The sequence below is a fragment of the Chrysemys picta genome, chromosome 6 (genome assembly GCF_011386835.1).
Source record: "Chrysemys picta bellii isolate R12L10 chromosome 6, ASM1138683v2, whole genome shotgun sequence".
Classification (NCBI taxonomy): Eukaryota; Metazoa; Chordata; order Testudines; family Emydidae; genus Chrysemys; species Chrysemys picta.
The window spans coordinates 32,668,557-32,686,259 of record NC_088796.1 but is presented as its reverse complement, the minus strand read 5'-3'; positions in this window follow the sequence as shown (position 1 = coordinate 32,686,259).

Below are 17,703 nucleotides of genomic sequence, written 5' to 3'. Positions count from 1 at the left end.
GATTTGAAAGCTTTCAAACTCTGGAAAAAGGGGATGTCTGGATTCAAACTCTGTGACACAAACATGTCTCTAGGTTCCAAATGTATCATCCCATTTTATCACCAAAATATGTTAGAGGCTGTCCATTGCTTTTCTGATTTATATATATTTTTTTCCCTTTGAAGAATCTTTCCCCCGCCAGGTGCAGAGAGAGGGAAACATTTGCAAAGAAGAACATCCATAAATTCTGTCACCAGTCAATGGGATTTGTGTATCTACAGAACCACCTGTAGGCAACTTTGAAAAATTGCTCAGAATAAGCGGGCCATTTCTCTCAAAACAACTGGTGCTAGCAAAATAGGTACATCTGAATATTAGGGCAAAACATGAGCATTCAAACAAAATCACTGGATTGGGTCAATGGAATAATTTCATAAATTAGGATTGGCTACTGCAATGATTCTCAACTTTTCCAGACTACAAGACCCCTTTCAGGAGTCTGATTTGTCTTGGGTACCCCAAATTTCACAAGGAGTCCGGTGGCACCTCAAAGATTAACAGATTTATTTGGGCATAATGCATCTGAAGAAGTGGGTTTTTTACCCACAAAAGCTTATGCCCAAATAAATCTGTTAGTCTTTAAGGTGCCACCAGACTCCTTGCTGTTTCTGTGGATACAGACTAACATGGCTACCCCCTGATACTTGGTACCAAATTTCACCTCACTTACCTCTGGCTTTGGCTTCTGCCCCGTGCGGTGGGGCTCGGGCTTTGTTTTCTGCCCTGGGTCCCAGCAAGTGTAATACTGGTCCTGGCAACCCCATTAAAACGAACGTGCCCACAGTTTGAGAACTGCTGATATAGTATATAGAACAGTATAAACAAGTCATTGTTTGTATGAAATCTTAGTTTGCTAGTGCTTTTTCTGTAGCCTGTTGTAAAATATCTAGATGAGTTGATGTATCCCGTGGAAGACCTCGGCATGCCCCCAAGGGTACACGTATCTCTGGTTAAGAACCAGTCAGCTAGTGCCTGCCAGGGTTGGCTACAGCTTGGAAAAGTACCCGTAAAAGCTACTATGATTTACAAATGGCTAGGTTTTCAAAAGAGTTCAGCTCCCATTTCGGCACATAAATGAAGTGACCACATTTTCAAAAAGCACTCAGCACCCAACACTTCACCTTGAGAAAATCTTGCCCATTCACACTCAGGGTATGTCTACGCTGCAGTTGGAGGTGTGATTGCCACTTGGGCAGGCATACCTATGTTATCTTTGTGCTGCTGCTGCTTTTAGCTGCTCTAGCTAGATTAAACTAGCGATGCGAGTATATACCCAGGATTCTGGGCAAGCTTGTACATTTTGTGCTGAAGCCACGTCCTTGCTGCTATTTTTAGCCATACTAGCTAGGTTAAAGCTACATAAGACCAACCATATTGTGTCAGACCGATGGTCTCTCTAGCCCAGCTTCCTGTCTTCTGGAAATGGCTGGAGCAAGATTATTTAGAGGGAATGAACAGAATAAACAATTGTTGAGTGATCCATCCTCTGTTGACCACTCCCAGCTTCTAGCAATCAGAGGTTTAGTGACACCCAGAGCATGGGGTTGTGTTCTTGACCATCTTGCCTAATAGCCATTGATAGAACTATCCCCCATGAACTTTTCTAATTCTTTTTTGAACCCAGATTATACTTTTGGCCTTCACAACATCCCCTGCCAACGAGTTCCATAGGTTGAGTGCGTGTTGTGTGAAGTAGTACTTCCTGAAACCTGCTGCCTATTATTGGCATTCGGTGACCCCGGGTTCTTGTGTTATGTGACAGGGTAAATAATACTTCTTTATTCACTTTCTGCACACCACTCATGTTTTTATAGACTATCATATCCTCCCTTAGTTGTCTCTTTCCTAAGATGAATAAACCAATCTTTTTAATTGCTCATTTTATGGCAGCTGTTCCATACCCCTAATAATTTCGGTTGCCCTCTTTTGTACTTTTTCCAATTCTAATAAACCTTTTTTTGAGATGGGGCAACCAGAACTGCATGCCATATTCAGATGTGGGTATATCATGGATTTATGTGGTGGCATTATGATATTTTCTGTCTTATCTGTGCATTTCCTTATGGTTCCTAACATTGTTAGCTTTTTTGACTGCTGCTCCACATTGAGCAGATGTTTTCAGAGAACTATCCTTGATGACTCCAAGATCTTTCTTGAATGGTAACAGCTAATTTAGACCCCATCATTTTGTATGTATAGTTGGGATTATGTATTCCAACATGCGTTACTTTGCTTTTATCAATCTTCAATTTCATTTTGCAGTCAGTTTTGGTCTAAAATATTCTGAACAATTTGTACTGTCCGCAAACTTTGCCACCTCACTGTTTACCCCCTTTTCCAGGTCATTTATTAATATTTTGACCAGCACAAGTCCCAGTTCAGATCCTTAGGGGGGGTCCACTGTTTACCCTTCTCCACTGTGAAAACTAACCATTTATTCCTATCCTTTGTTTCCTGTCTTTCATGGATCAGTAACTGGTTAAGAGGACCTTCCCTCTCATCCCATGACTGTTTATTTTTCTAAAGAAACTTTGGTAAGACTAATAGATTTGTAAGGTCATACGGGACCATCGTGATCATCTAGTCTGACCTCTGGCACATTACAGGCCATAGAACCTTACCCACCCACTCCTGTAATAGACACCTAACCTCTGGCTAAGTTACTGAAGTCCTCAAATCATGGTTTAAAGACTTCAAGTTACAGGTAAGGTACCTGGTACCAAGGTACTTTGTGAAAGGCTCTCTGAAAGTTCAAATACACTATATCAACTGGATCACCCATGTCCACATGCTTGTTTACCCCCTCAAAGAATTTTAATACATTGGTGAGGCATAATTTCCCTTGACAATAGCCATGTTGACTTTTCCAACATATGATGTTCATTTATGTGTCTGATAATTCTGTTCTTTCCTATAGTTTCAACCAATGTGCCTGGTTCTCAAGTTATGCTTATCAGTCTGTAATTGCTGTTTAATTTATTAATTTGTTCCAAAACCTTCTCTATTGACCTCAATCTGGAACAGTTCCTCAGATCTGTCACCTGAAAAGAACAGCTGAGGTGTGTGAATCTCCCTTACATCCACTGCAGTGAAGACCGATGCAAAGAATTTATTTAGCTTCTCTGCAATAGCCTCATCTTCCTTGAGTGCTCCTTTAGTACCTCGATCATCCAGTGGCCCCACTGTCTGTTTAGCAGATATCCTGCTTCTGATGTACTTAAATTTTTTGGTAGTTTTAGTGTCTTTTGCTAATTACACTTTAAATTCTTTTTGGTCCGCCTAATTATACTTTTACACTCGACTGCCAGAGTTTAGGCTCATTTCTGTTTTCCTCACTACAATTTGACTTTCATTTAAAAAAAATATTTCTTTTTGTCTCTAATCTCTTCATTTACTCTGTTTAGCCATGGTGGCCTTGTTTTGGTCCTCTTACTGATTTTTTTTTTTTAAGTGGGCATATATTTAGTTTGAGCCTCTATTATAGTGTTTTAAAAAAGTTTTCATATGGTTTGCAAGCATTTCACTCTTGTAACGGATTCTTTTAATTTCCATTTTACTAACCTCCTCATTTTTGTGTAGTTCCTGTTTTTAAAGTTAAAAGCTACGGTAGTGGGCTTCTTTGGTATTTCCCCCCTACAAGGATGTTAAATTTAATTACATTATAGTTGCTATTACTGAGTGGTTCAGCTATATTCTCTGCTTGGGCCAGATTCTGTGCTCCATTTAGGACTAAATCAAGAATTGCCTCTCCCTTGGTGGTTTCCAGGGCTAGCTGCTCCAAGCAGCAGTTATTAATGGTGTCTAGAAATTTTCTCTCTGCATCACGCCCTAAGGTGATATGTTCCCACTCAATACAGGGATAGTTGAAAGCCCCCACTGTTATTGGATTTTCTGTTTTTGGAGCCTCTCTAATCTCCCTGAGAATTTCACAATCACCATCACCATTCTGGTCAGATAGTCAATAGTATATTTGTACTGCAATTCTCTTATTATTCAAGCATGGAATATTTATCCAGGGAGACTCTATGATAATATTTAATTCATTTAAGATTTTTAATATGTTTAACTATGTTTTCTTTCATATATAGTGCCACACCCCCATCAGTGTGACCTACTCTGTCATTCCTACATATTTTGTACCCTGGTTTTACTGTGTACGATTGATTAGCAGCAAGTTTGTGATGCCTGTTATATCAATATCCTCATTTAATAGCAGGCACTTGTGTTCACCCATCTTAATATTTAGACTTCTTGCATGGCTCTGCCAACCTGAGCTGGAATTCCACCTCTTACTGTAGCACAGACACATCCTAAATTGTAATATTTTTTAAAAAAAAGGTTCTATTTCACTTTCTCCCTCCCTCTAACCCCCCACGAAAGGCTATTGAACTAATGATGCATTTAAATTAGTTTTGAATGTGGCCATGGTAAGGAAGCAGAATCCCCTTTATAACTAAAACCAATACACTGTTTAATTAGATATTCCAGATATAATCAATAAAGACCATCTTTTCAGTTACGATCACCAGTTTGAGCTAACAAGATAGATATAAACAGCTGGAAATTACTGAAGTTAGAAGAGGGCTGGCTAATTGAAAACTTCTTTTTTTTTTCCCCCCATCCACACTTTGAGATATGCTAAAAGTAACCACCTTTGGGTTCCCATCTTTTCTGAGCAGAGCTGTATTTATAGTCTTGTGAATACAATATCATCCTAAGTGCGCACATTACAGATAAATTGAAGAGGTAAGATTCTGGCCAGCAGTGGGGTTTGGGTTCATGCTGCAGCTAGCACAAGCTATATAGCGATGCCCTGATGCCATCATGTATTCCCTATGTTTCAAACCACCAAAGTTGCCCCTTTCTGTTTCTCCCATCTGGAGGGGAACTGTTCATTTCTCTTCAACTTGATGCAAGCAGTAGCAGGGCTGCACAAACCCATAAGAAGCAACGGAAAGACAATAGTTTTGTGGCAAGCAGTAAAGGGGCTGAATGCAGCAGATTCATTTGTGCTTTCCCTGCACTCCTGGGCTTCCAGTTAAACCTGAAACTAGGACAATTTGTTTTCTTCTTATTGTGATCCTACTGGAAACCTGATATTGTGGGCTCTCTAATGATAAAGTACAGATATAGTCACAGGACATGAGTCTGAAGAAATATAGGCCTCAGAAAGACACAGTATTACTTTTAAAGAAATGAAAATAAATCTCAATAAAATCAGTTCACCCTCAAAAGTGAGAGAGAAAGAAAAAGGCAGCTTTCAACATTTCTGTGGCAACGGCACGCTCTGGTCCTTCAGTAGTTTCAGCAAAAGGTGATTTTCTGCAGCTGTTTATGAGCTGCCAGGCTCTCTTTAAAATGCAGTTTTATGCTGAAAATGGCACCTTATGAGACAGCTCTGTTTTCTTGCGCAAATCCAGAGTTGGATCTGCTCATTTTAATGACAAAATAAAAGTTTTACAACCTTTTATTTCCTCCAATACAGCTAGCTGAGATTCTTTTCCTCCTTGGCCATCAACTGAAGTATTTAGTAAGCTACAATCAGTAGCTTACTAAACTCCTTACTTTACTCCTGTGCAAATCCAGTCACAACATCAAGCCCAGGTGTAACTGGAGGAATATTTTGAAGACAACAGAGTTTGTGAAAGGGCATACAGGCTGTTCAGGGCTCCTGGAGGAGATGCTGAAGCCCTGCCATAACCTGGCCCAGTCATGCCCCTGAAAAAAGGCTCTATTGAACCATCCTGTTTATTTTCCGAGTGGAGGAGAGGATTTCTAGCTAGGCCTCAGAGCCAGTTCAGGACGATAATGCCAGCTAGTAGCTGACCAGGTGCTGGGTTATTCCCATGAACAGGGAAATCTTGGGGAATAAAAAGAGCTATTCTGTTTTCTTAGTTTGTCTTGATTTGGGAACTGTAAAGCTACACGAAAGGAATGCAGCCAGAGTCCCAACCTGCTCCCCTCTTCCATGCCAACACAGGAGAGATGAGATGAAGCAGTCACAGAGGCATGCCTAGTTACCATGCAAGGCTGTGCCCAGTGCTAACACCCAAGCAACCTCAATTGGACCTTTTTTAACCCAACATCATGACAGTTATAACTTAAGCCCCCAAACCAGACGCCCTGGATACTGAGTGGAAGTGAAAAAAAACCCACAGCAGTTTGTCTTAAGGGTAAAATCCCTTCCAGATCTCAAAACCGGTGATCAGTGTAGCCCCGAGCCTGAGAAGAGGTCCAGCGCTGTTATTTGAATTTACCCACTTGTTTATTTATCTAATCCTAGCTTTAACTATTTTTCAATACAGTGGAATTTTTTTTTTTAGAATTGTGGTACAGTATATTAATGCAACACTATGGAGGTCTGAGAGGTGACAATAGTTTGCAACAGCTCCTACAGGCATTTGAGTTGGTCACGTACAGCAGTTATCTACAAGTGGCAAAAAAGTCTGACTCTTTTGAGACCTATTATGAACTGTAAAAATTCAGATATATTCTTGATTCACTGAAATCATTGGGTGCACAAAGTGATTTCATACACATTGTGTAAGCTCACAAAATGCTGAGAACTGGAACTAAAACTAGCCAGCTAATATTGTGCAGAAGTTGTGCAGGGCAACCACGGCACTAGTGGAACAGCATTCCAACTTGTTTCAAGAGAGAGCAGATGCATGTTTGGGGGGAGGGGGAAGGAGGGGCTATGCAGAGGACATATTCAGTTGGCATGGCATGGTTCCTCAGCTTTCCATGATGACCCACAGCATGTGTGGGTGGAAGAAAACATGTAAGGGTTGGTGCTGTGGGAACCACTGTCATGACAGGGGTAGGAATTCTCTTAAGAGTTTGCTGCAGAGTCACACTCCACCCATCTGCCTAAAACCTAGCCTGGCTACTTGTACTGGGATATGGATTTGAACTTTAATCCATCTACCTACCTCTAATACAGAGAAGGTTATACGTCCCACCCCACCAGAATTTCAGGCAAGCTTCTGTATTTCAGACAACAAAAATCCAGTTCTTTCAGGAACTAAGAGCACACGCTTTCTACAGCTCCTAAAAATGTACAGGATCTGTTTGCTGTACAACCACTGAGCTGCAGCCCAACGATAAAATTTCTTAGAAGAGAAAAATTAAATCAATTCTCTTCTGTTGCTGGGGTAAAGTTGGTCAATAGCTGATACTCCAAAGCATCTCCATCAACAATTTATGAGATTTATTCAGTTTATGCGAAAAAGCACTCCACAATCATCAGTACACAGCGATGGCCCAACAGGGTGTTGCTAACTGGATATCATTTAATAAAAGTTTTTCAAGTGCTCAGCATGCTTTCATCAGAGGGTGATTTTTGTTTTTATCCTTGTTTTGTATGAACATTAGGAGGTAATCAAGAAGTTGTAAAAGTTGATGATTTATGAAGCTTTTCAAGTGGTGGGTACGATTCCAGGCTAAAGATGTTGCTTATATTGATCAAATTGTTGGTAAAAGCATGATAAGACTATTGACTAAAAGTGCTATTAAAATGGGTTTTTATGGCATCCTGTTAAAGAGATACAGTATTATATGTGGTTCAGTTTAATAGTAGGCTTAGTCAACATGGAGAGCATTTATAAACAGCTGATAGGGGCCTTAACTTCATCAAAAGTTCTATAACCTTTTGTCAAAGCCTCAGTGACTTAACATAATGTGCTGTGTGTTCAGAAGCAAGAATGGAGTCACACTTAATCTTCCTCAGCAGCTACAGAAACACTCCCATATCTACTCCCACATTTCTCAGGCTACCCACCGATTCTTGTCCCTCACACTCTTCCCTTTTCCTGTGCCTTTTGGATTTTTTTTTGGTCTCTCTCTCTTTAATATGTTTATTCTGATCTACTGTTCTGATTTCTTGGCTCTCTTCTTATTTGATTGATTGCTTTTTCAGCAACATCTCCTGCCCCTCCCTTAGGCTTCTACCCTTTGTCCCCTTTACCTCTGTTCTCGTTTTGAAACCAAGGGAGACAATGAGATTGCAACTGCACCCTTTATGTAGAATCACCTGTTTTCACCTCTCTGTCCAGTCTCCTTTCTGAAGTCCCAAAACTGAGCTTCTCATTCACTATCTACTGCCTCCCTTCTCTATCACCAGTAACTACATGATCCTTCTTGTGCCCCTGGCTTCTCTCAGTTTTGAAGACACTTGACTCTCCTCCCTCCTCCTCTCCCCCAAATATCTAGTGTTTTGGTAAGTCCTCACTGCAAAGAAAGTTCTTGAGAGCATTTGGTCTCTTACACTGAATACTGTTACTTTTTCCTCTAGTTATTGATATACATCCAATTCAAAGTTCTACATCCTCATCATCACTGCTCTCTCAATTTGCTAGTTATTGGTTAAGAGATAAAATTCATATAGCACACATAGTGCTCTAGTGCACATACCTTGGATTTCTAAAACGAAACTAATTATAGCCTCCTGCTTTGGGCAACTCCCTTCTTGTGGCATGAAAGTTCTCTTTGGAGGTGAACTTTCCCTTAAAAATGTAACAGGATTTTTCAGATAGAAGAATTTTGAGTCACCGTAGTTTTGGGATGAGATCCAGTTTCCATGACTCATTTATATCATCCCAAAATCTGATGTGTAATATATCAGTGCTTTGAGAACACAAGTCCAATGTTATCATGATTTGCATATCCAAATAGGGGATTGATCTGAGACTTTTCCCTGGAAGTCTGGTTACTACTAGAGCTACTGACCCTCTGGACTTCTTTCTTGCAGTCTTTCCCCCTGTCTGGCTCATTATATGCAATCTACCTCCATCTGCCTGAGGGTTGGCTCTTCCTCAGAACTGCCCCAGGAGTTTCCTCCTCCCTTTTTTCTTCAGGGTGAATCACAGGAGACAACTAACCTCCACCCTGCAGTTGTCCTCTGTCAGCCCTTTACAGAAATCACCAAACTCTTCCCCATTTGAATGTGATAATTTAATTGAGTCATCTGATCCCCACCTAAACAGGATCAGCTTTTCCAGAAGCTGATCCTTCACAGGCAAGGCTGAGCCCAACTCCTGATAAAGGTCCAGCCAACCTCTTACTCTGCCACAACAGGGAGAGTCTGAGTAACGTCTTCCTCCTCAATGTCTTTTCTTTCACTCAGATCGGAATGAATAGATCCTTTGCTCTATGATAGGCAAGGAAAGCCAGCACAAGTCTCCACTAGATGTATGTGTAGAGCACATGCTCTGTCAGCCAGATCCTCAGCAGGTGTAAATCAGAACCGCTCTAGTGAAGTCAGTGGAGCTCTCGTGAAGTCAATGATTTATAACAGCTGAGGATTTGGCCTTGTATGTGTTGGGAGGGGAGCTGTAAGAAGGGAAAAGTTTCACTATAATATTAGAAAATGCAAGTACAACTATTGTGTGTACCACTTGCACTAACATAACTCCAAGCAGTGCTGTTAATGTATCCAATTGTCATGTCTCTTGTGCATCAGTCTAAACACTGCTCTTTGGAAAAATCACTGCCTTCTGGCTAAGCTAAAGAATTTTGCAGCTTTGATGGCAAACAATAGAGCCTTTGAACTAGAGATGTGCTATTTAAATGAAACTATTTATGTATAGGGAAAAGTGACCCACTTCTCCTAGGAACATGCCCCAATTTAATCCACTGGAAAAAAACTGAGTGGCTATTTGACCTACATTTTTTGAAGTAAGAGGTGTGTGGCAAACAGGAAACTGCCCAGATGGTTCAAGAAGCAGCAACACTTATAGGTCACTGGTTCCATAGGCAAATTTGGATTTTGCCTCTTTTAAGAGGCAGAGATTAGAAATGTGCAGCAACCATGTGCCAAATACCTGCAGTACCTCCACAGAGCTTCAATCCACTATGCTGGAATGTCTTTCCCTTAACTTCTGTCTCTGACATCCCAACACCAACACATATCTCATACTTGACAGTACCACTTACAGAAAGGACTTTATATTTCCAGGACAATGCCTACAGTCAAGGCATAGCAGTTGCTGATAAACTATTTGCCTTATCTAGCATTCATTGAACACTCCCAAGGTTCTGAGGAGTTTAATCTGGAGAACAAGAGGGTACATCTCATAGTACAATCTGACTAAAATCTAAGGCCATAATACCATTCCCTACTAGAAGTGGGTCAGAAGTATAATATTCAGCTCTGGGTTAGTTTGAGTTAAAGCCTGAGCAAGAGCAAAGGTATGGGTCCAATTCAGCCATCTTGAATGGTGGATATCTCAAATGACCTGGTGTTTTGAGGAAATTCTTGCCATCCTGTGCTAGGTAAGAACCAGATCTTAAGAATAGCTACAAAGCCAAAAGAGGGCTAACTTGGATGTTCAGGCTTGACCCCCATCTCTTGTGCTATCTATCCCACATCTACCTATGGGCCTGATCCTTTTATTCTCAAGCAGGCAAAACTCCCACTTAAATGAACGGGTGCTTCTGCAAGGACATAGATTTGGAATGTAACAATGAAAAGTCATTCCAGATACGTTCTTCATTGTGAATGGCAAAAGCTGCCTTTGTAATCCACTTTGAAAATTCCCTAAATGACACTTTTTCTTCAAGTAAGTTTAGAGCTTGAGGGAAAAAAAGATGCCAGCTTCACATCCCTGGAGAAGCTAAGCCTCTATCTGCAGAATAGTTATTGTTATTGCCTGTGTTTTACAAGGTCCTGCATGCTGTCTTGCCAGTGACGTTCTGCAGACACCACTGCCTGCTAAGGATGAGAGGGCAGTGCGGTCTCCATGCCCATTCAGTTCTAATACAGCTGATTGAATGACCTATTTGTGGAAAGCAATTCCAAGAAGATTGCAATTTCCCTACTCACGTTGAGGAGTGCCTTACTTCATGAGTAGAATTGAAAAGGAGGCACTGTTCAACATGAGTTAGGATATCATAACCTGAGCTGGAGTTATTTTTAACCCACGTGAATAAGCTATGAATTTTTACAGACTGATTGCTATTTGCAGCTGTTCCACACACTTAATGGAAACAGCTTTCAGTTTATGAGTTGCTCTCACCCCTGTGAAGTATTTATTTGGTTGGTACTCACTATTTGGGGTTCCAGGTATGTTACTGGTCACCAAAGTCAGATGGTATTGTTTCTGTTCCCTGATTTGATGGCCATTGCTGCCATGATATATATGGAATCAATCTCTCTTAAAAAGGCAATTCATAAAGAAAATAACTGCATACACATAGGCTCAAATGTAGAGTGTGAGCCCCCAAATCATCTTCTTTGTTTAACAGATGCTGCACCCTGTCTGGAGTTTGCTTACCCATCACACACTGAGAATGACTGCAGCTAGATAAGAGACACACAAGGTGGGTGAGGTATCATCTGTTGGACCAAACTTCTGTTAGTGAGAGAGACAAGCTCTGTGTCTCCCTCACCAACAGAGAAGTTGGTCAATAAAAGATATTACCTCACCCACCTTGTCTCTCTAATATCCTGGGACCGAGAGCTATCACATCACTGCAAGTAAATGTCTCATTACAGTCATGTAGCAAGTAAGGTTCCTGAACTGGCTTCTCCCAGAGGGCCCTTTAAATTGCTCCCACCTGGCTGCAACAAAACTGGCTGCAAAGTCTCTCAAACAAACAAGAACTCATTCCTTTCTTCCCCCGCTCACCCCCAGCATTTCTGTAGGGGTGGAAGTTTTCAAAGCTCCTCCAGTTTCTTCCAGTGTCTCTCTCCATAATGAAGGAAGAGAAAGATTACATGCTGCCCTCTGCTACAGAACTTGCCTTGGCTGGCTGAGAGAGAGGGGAGCTTTGCTTCACTCTATGCTACAAAGCTACTGATCCCAGGCCCTAAGAAGAACAGTTGTCAGAGGTTTTTCCAGACCCTTCCACTCCCCCCTCCCCTACAACTGTTACCCCAAGACCACTTCAATTCTCTCTTAGCATCTGACTGTGTCATTTCCTGGGTCTCATTCAACCCCATTACTCCTGGAACAAGACTTCCCTCTGATACTTTTTTTGCACTACTAGCCCAACTCTAATTCTGGACTGCTCTGCTGAGACAAGGTTGTTTATTTGTGTCAGTTTTGGTGGTGGCTTTGGAGATATGGATCCTTAGTCTCCAGGAACCACGCTAGTGTCATCAACTCTTTTCCACACAGTGAAAACACCCAACAGATGGTGATTACTTTAGTCAGTTTTTACTGCACTTCTAATGAATTCAAGCAAGTGATCTGCAGATGAAGGGCTAACCCTCCTGAGATAGCCAGTCCCTTGCCACCCTAGAGAGACATCTTAAAAAGAAGAAAAGTTAAGATCTGCAAGCCCTCCACTCTTATGTGATGCCCTTGTTCTAAGTGTGATGCAAAACACAGGTTTGTCACAATGACAGATTTACAGTCCTGATTATACATAACTTTCATAGTCCTCAAGAGTGTGCATTTGAATATGAATCTTTCGCAACAGAATCATCTTATTTACAGGAACAATGTCAGAAAGCATGTGGCTCACTTTTAAACCTAATGCAAGGATTTAGTACTAGAAATCGAAGCTAATTAATTCAAGATAAGAGCACTGACAGTTGTTATATAACAAAAAATAACTGAGATTGGTGGCTGAAATTAGTGGAACATTGGCTTATTTGGGCTGAGCATTTTTCATTGTTAAAGTAATACTGTAAGATGAATAATTTAGTCAAATATAACTGCTAAATTCTGTATTTGGAATTTCCAGAGATTACTACTCAAAGAAAAAAAGACTTTTACTCATAGAAAGCATCTTGGTAACACAGGATCAACGGAAGCATTGCATAGGCAAAAGTGGGCCCTGAGGTATCCAAAACTCTATTTTAGGTCTGACTTGGCCCTTCCTGGAGTTTCCATCCACTACAGCATTTATACTCTACCTGTAAAAGGGTAATGCTTTATCACCTGTGAGACCAGCATTAATTCTACTTCACAGTTTCTTTCTAAAGGTGCTAGCTAGAAACTGTGAAGTAGAATTAATACTGCTGGCACCTTCTCCCTAGAGAGACTGTACAGCTTGTGTCACATGCAAGCTACACAGTTCAAATATTAGTAACATTCGTTTGCAGCAAGACTTTCTTGAAATATTCCTGCACACTTTTTGGGGCTTTTCTGTCTCATTTAGCTCCACAGCTCATGTGGCTCTTTCAATTCTAAGTGCCTGGTTAAATCTGAAGCCAGGTGTGTAGTGACAAAGTTGCAGCTGTTTCATTGCCTATGGGAAATGAGCTTGTGACCCAAGTCTAGTTCCTACTGAACAGACGCCTGGGGAACAAAAAGACACTATCAAAATTGGCAACTTTGTTGGTAGTTCTTAGTACTGAACAGGCACAGGAGTGTCTATCTCACTGCCCCTGAAAGTGTTCCCTTGAGTCTGTATGTTGAGGGGATAGTGCCATTGCCTGTTCTTCAGTCTCTGGAGAAACAGAAAGTTTTAGTTCCCACATCTGTCAATTCAACATTTTAAGAATGCTCTCCTCACAGTGGAAGGCTTTATGAAACCCTGGATGCAGGTCCTGAAAACTATTCCCATGAATCGTGAGTCCCCGGTTCACTTTGAGCTATCAAACCCTGGCAGCAAGCTCCACCTTTCCCCTGCCCCCTGCCCCCTCTAAGGTGACAGAGCCCCATACATGTGGGGACCACATGAAGACCACAGTCCAATAAACAATTAGGTACATGCTTAACACTATGCATACACATCATCTCATGGAACATCATGCAATTATTCACGTGCATAAAGTTAAGCACATGCATAAATATTTGCAGTATTTCCTTTGTCTAATTTTCTTGCTCTTGCTACCAGTTTCTTTACATTTGGGTGATGCTGCTGCTTTGCAATGTTCATTTCAGCTAATCCCGTGCGCGCCCCTCCCCCCCACACTTTTGATATTTTTTTAAACAAAGCTTAGATGTCAGAAGTAAATTGCTATACTAAAAAAGTTAGCCCTTCTGGCTTTGGCTCTACCACTCACTGCAGTTTACAGTATGCCTGGAATTTTTAGCATGGAAGCATAAAGGCCTTTTGTATATTCCTATAAAGGCATTTCTGCCCCATGCTGAAAATTTCACTTAAATGCACTTGAAGCAATGCTGACTGACTCCAATGCTAACATGTAAGGAAAGCTGAATGTTCCAGCCTGTCACAGGATCCACTCACCGCAGGTGGCATCTGCTCTTGGTCACTCTGGGGAATAGTTCTCTTCCAGGTCTGACGCCTTTCCTTTTGGGTATCTCCCTCTCATTGTCCTCTTTCTTCTTCTGGGGCTCCTCTCTTGCTCTGGGTGCTGCAGCCTCCTCTTCGTGACTTGGCCTTCTGGCCAGGTCACTGTCCGTGTTTCCCCATTCTGGGGTACCAAAGTCTTTCCTAACAAATGGGTTCAGACAGTCTTCTCATTCACTGCTCAGACAGTGCCACTTCCTCAGCAGCTGATAAGGGAACATGGGTCCACTTTGTACTCTGGGTTTCAGCTCAGGGCCCTCTAATCAGCAGGCAAGGTCTGCACTCCTATTCCTTGCTGCTTTCCCCCTGAGCCTTCTTCTCCATCTGGCCTCCATTAATTAGTTACTAGAGATTGAGGTTCACTTTGTATGATTTTTACAATAAAATCCTTCTTGTTTTTATTAATAGCTGAATTCCTCTCAAAGTCCTGCATTAAAATGTACATTTAAATGAAGCTTTTATATGCAAGGCATATAAACATATCTTTTTGATGAAGGGAAAATTTGATTTATGCACACAGTAAGTGCTTCTGGAATAGAGTTTTGTAGATTTAAGTTGCTTCAACTCCTGTACCTTTGAATAAAGAGTTACAAAGATATAATTCATCCCTAGACTAACCGGACTTGGCAATTTGGAACAAAATAAAACAGGAACCCACCCCCACCACCATACATCAACACTCTACACTCAAGTAGCTGTGTCCATCAACTCCTTCTAGACCAGTGAGTCTGCTCACAGCTGCATTAGAAGGTATGTCTCTTTAGCAGCACTGATTTCACATTGACATCTGTGTGTCTGGTCTTTGGCCAAATCCTGAACCCAGCACAGAGCCCAGGTATGTGATGTTTCTCCCATAATAGTTAGGATTGAAATGGAATGAGATCCCCACCCCAAGGCTGTCAGTCTGCAGCAGAGGTGCTCCATCAGCTTCAGTAGCCTCAGCAGCTAATGCTCTATCCATCCCATAGCAGCCATCTTACCTACTCTGTATTAGGTGTTGCTGCACCCCAGTTCTCCCACTGACTGGCAATCTTCCTCTCATGGGCTGGGTAGTGTAAATTAGCTCTGTAGCTAAATAAGAAAATCTCCATCCCCTCCAGGTTAAAAGAGAGTCCCAATACAAATGTTAGATAACATGAAAATTCAGCTTCTACTCTGTCTCTATTCTCTGGGTAACAGCCCACCCTCAGTGGTGCATCCTCCTTCTTCCCTCTCCAAGGAGTGAAGCACTTCACCTAGCATCTCCTTCTGGGTCACACCCCTTCCTCAAGGATCGGTACAACCTCCTCCATCCCCCTTTGATGCAGGGATATCATGGGTAAAGTGACATCACTTCTAGATGACATCTCTGAATCAAAGGAGAGCTCATTTCTAACATGAGTTCCCTGTACTCTAAACAGTGAAGCAACCTATCCCCATTTCATTTCCCTCCCCACTACAAGGGCTACTTTCTACAAATGACTGTCATCCTCTTAGGGGCCTTTATCCCTAGCTCTTCCACAGACTTCTCTCCACAACCCCTCCCAGGATTCTCAGTCACAGGAAATCCCTCCTAGCACCTGCTATTCTCTCTAAATCTCTCCAATGCTGAGAAAAAAGCTGCTTCTTATACCTGGCTTCTTTCTTCCTAGCAGGCCCAGGGGTGCTTGAACAATTTGTATAGTGGGGGTGCTGAGAGCCAATGAACCAAACTTGTGAACCCTGTATATGATGGAAATCACTTCAAGCGAGGGGGTGCGGCAGCACCCCTACTTCCAGCACCTATGATCAGGCCTTACCCTGAGCCCATCAGCTTGTCTGGAAATTACCACCCCCAGAATTCCTATGTCTGAACTGATCCAGGAACAGCACCTTGCTGAGCTTGTAGGGTCGTAGCAGGGGATTGCCTAAAGGAGCTCAGCTGTGTATTCCCTGACCATAACTTCACTTCTCTCAGCTCAACCTCATTCCTGTCTTCATTAGAATGAATGAGCCTCTCAGATGATTAGCTCCAAGACGGAGTGCAGACAATTGCTAGGGGAGGTGTTCTTCATTGACGTATTCTCAATTAATCATGGTATACCTGACACCAAAATTTGACCCTCATACTTGGAAAAGGCTTTATATTTTACACCTTCTTACACCCTAATAGGTTGTTTTTCTTACTAAAATCCATTTTACGGTAATCTAATTTACCAATCTGTAGATTACTGTAAACCACCTCTGAATTAGGTCCACTTTGGTAATTCTTTGCTTTCCATACTCAATAAAGTACAGTATAGTATAGTATAGTTGTGTATGGGTGTGTACGTGGTGGGTATAGACAGAGAGAATTCTGTTGCTTTTGTTATTTCTTTTGTACTGGATTTTTGCAAAGTTAAAAATTAATGACAAATGCCACCATCTACCAATCATGACAAAATAAAGTCAAAAAGAAAAAATATTGTAGTTTTTAAGGAATATAGAAAAAATTAAATTATACTTACAGTTATACCTTATCTATACTTTACCCAGCAGCACACACTTATTCCGATAACAAATACCTTATTTTTAGAAAGAATCTCCCAAATTTGATTTGTATTCTGCAGTTCAAGTAAATAAGTAAAGCTTGCCAAATTTTACTATATAAATCCTATAATCTCATGTGTTTTCATAATAAGTATTGGAAAAATGAGACTTTTTACAGTGATTATGGTGTGCCTGCAAAGGGTTGGCTTCTGAACTCTTTTGGAAAAGCAAATATTACAAGGTGTAAGCACATGAAAGTATATTATCTAGGAAACATCAAAGAGGATTTGGGGTGGGGGAAGTGCATGTTTTATTTTAGGTTAATAAAATTTGGTCTCACCATTAAAAATAAGCTTTCACCTGTTGTTAACTTTCTTCTTGGTTACAATTGCCATTGTTTGAATGAAGAAGAAAAAGGGGCTGTTAGAAACTGTTTACATAGTCCAAGAGACAGGAAGGAGACACATATGTCTTTGATCAGAGCGCAGTTCTAAGCACAAAAACATCTCCTTGAATTTTGTAAATTCTAACAATGGGCTGCTAATGGGATTTTATTTTTTATTGATTTTATTTATTGTTTTTATAACTCCATACAAATTATGAACATCATTTTCAACAGGTAAAAACATATACATTAGAAACTAAGGACTGGATTCTACCAACACATATGCATGAGAGCAGTTTTATTCATCTGAATAAGCCCATGACTGGTGCCTTAAGCCACTATTGCCATAACTGTGATTAGCGAACTTCGGATAACCAAATGATACACAAGAAGCAGTACAAAAGTAACCAACAAAACAGTCAAAACTAGACCAAAGCAAAGTTTTGTGTTCTAAATGTAAGAAGCAAGCCCATACTTTCAGTCTGAATTACTTATAGATGAAGGGGCTTTTTCTTATATAGGCGCCTATTACTCCCCACCCTCTGTTCCGATTTTTCATACTTGCTATCTGGTCACCCTAGAGTTAA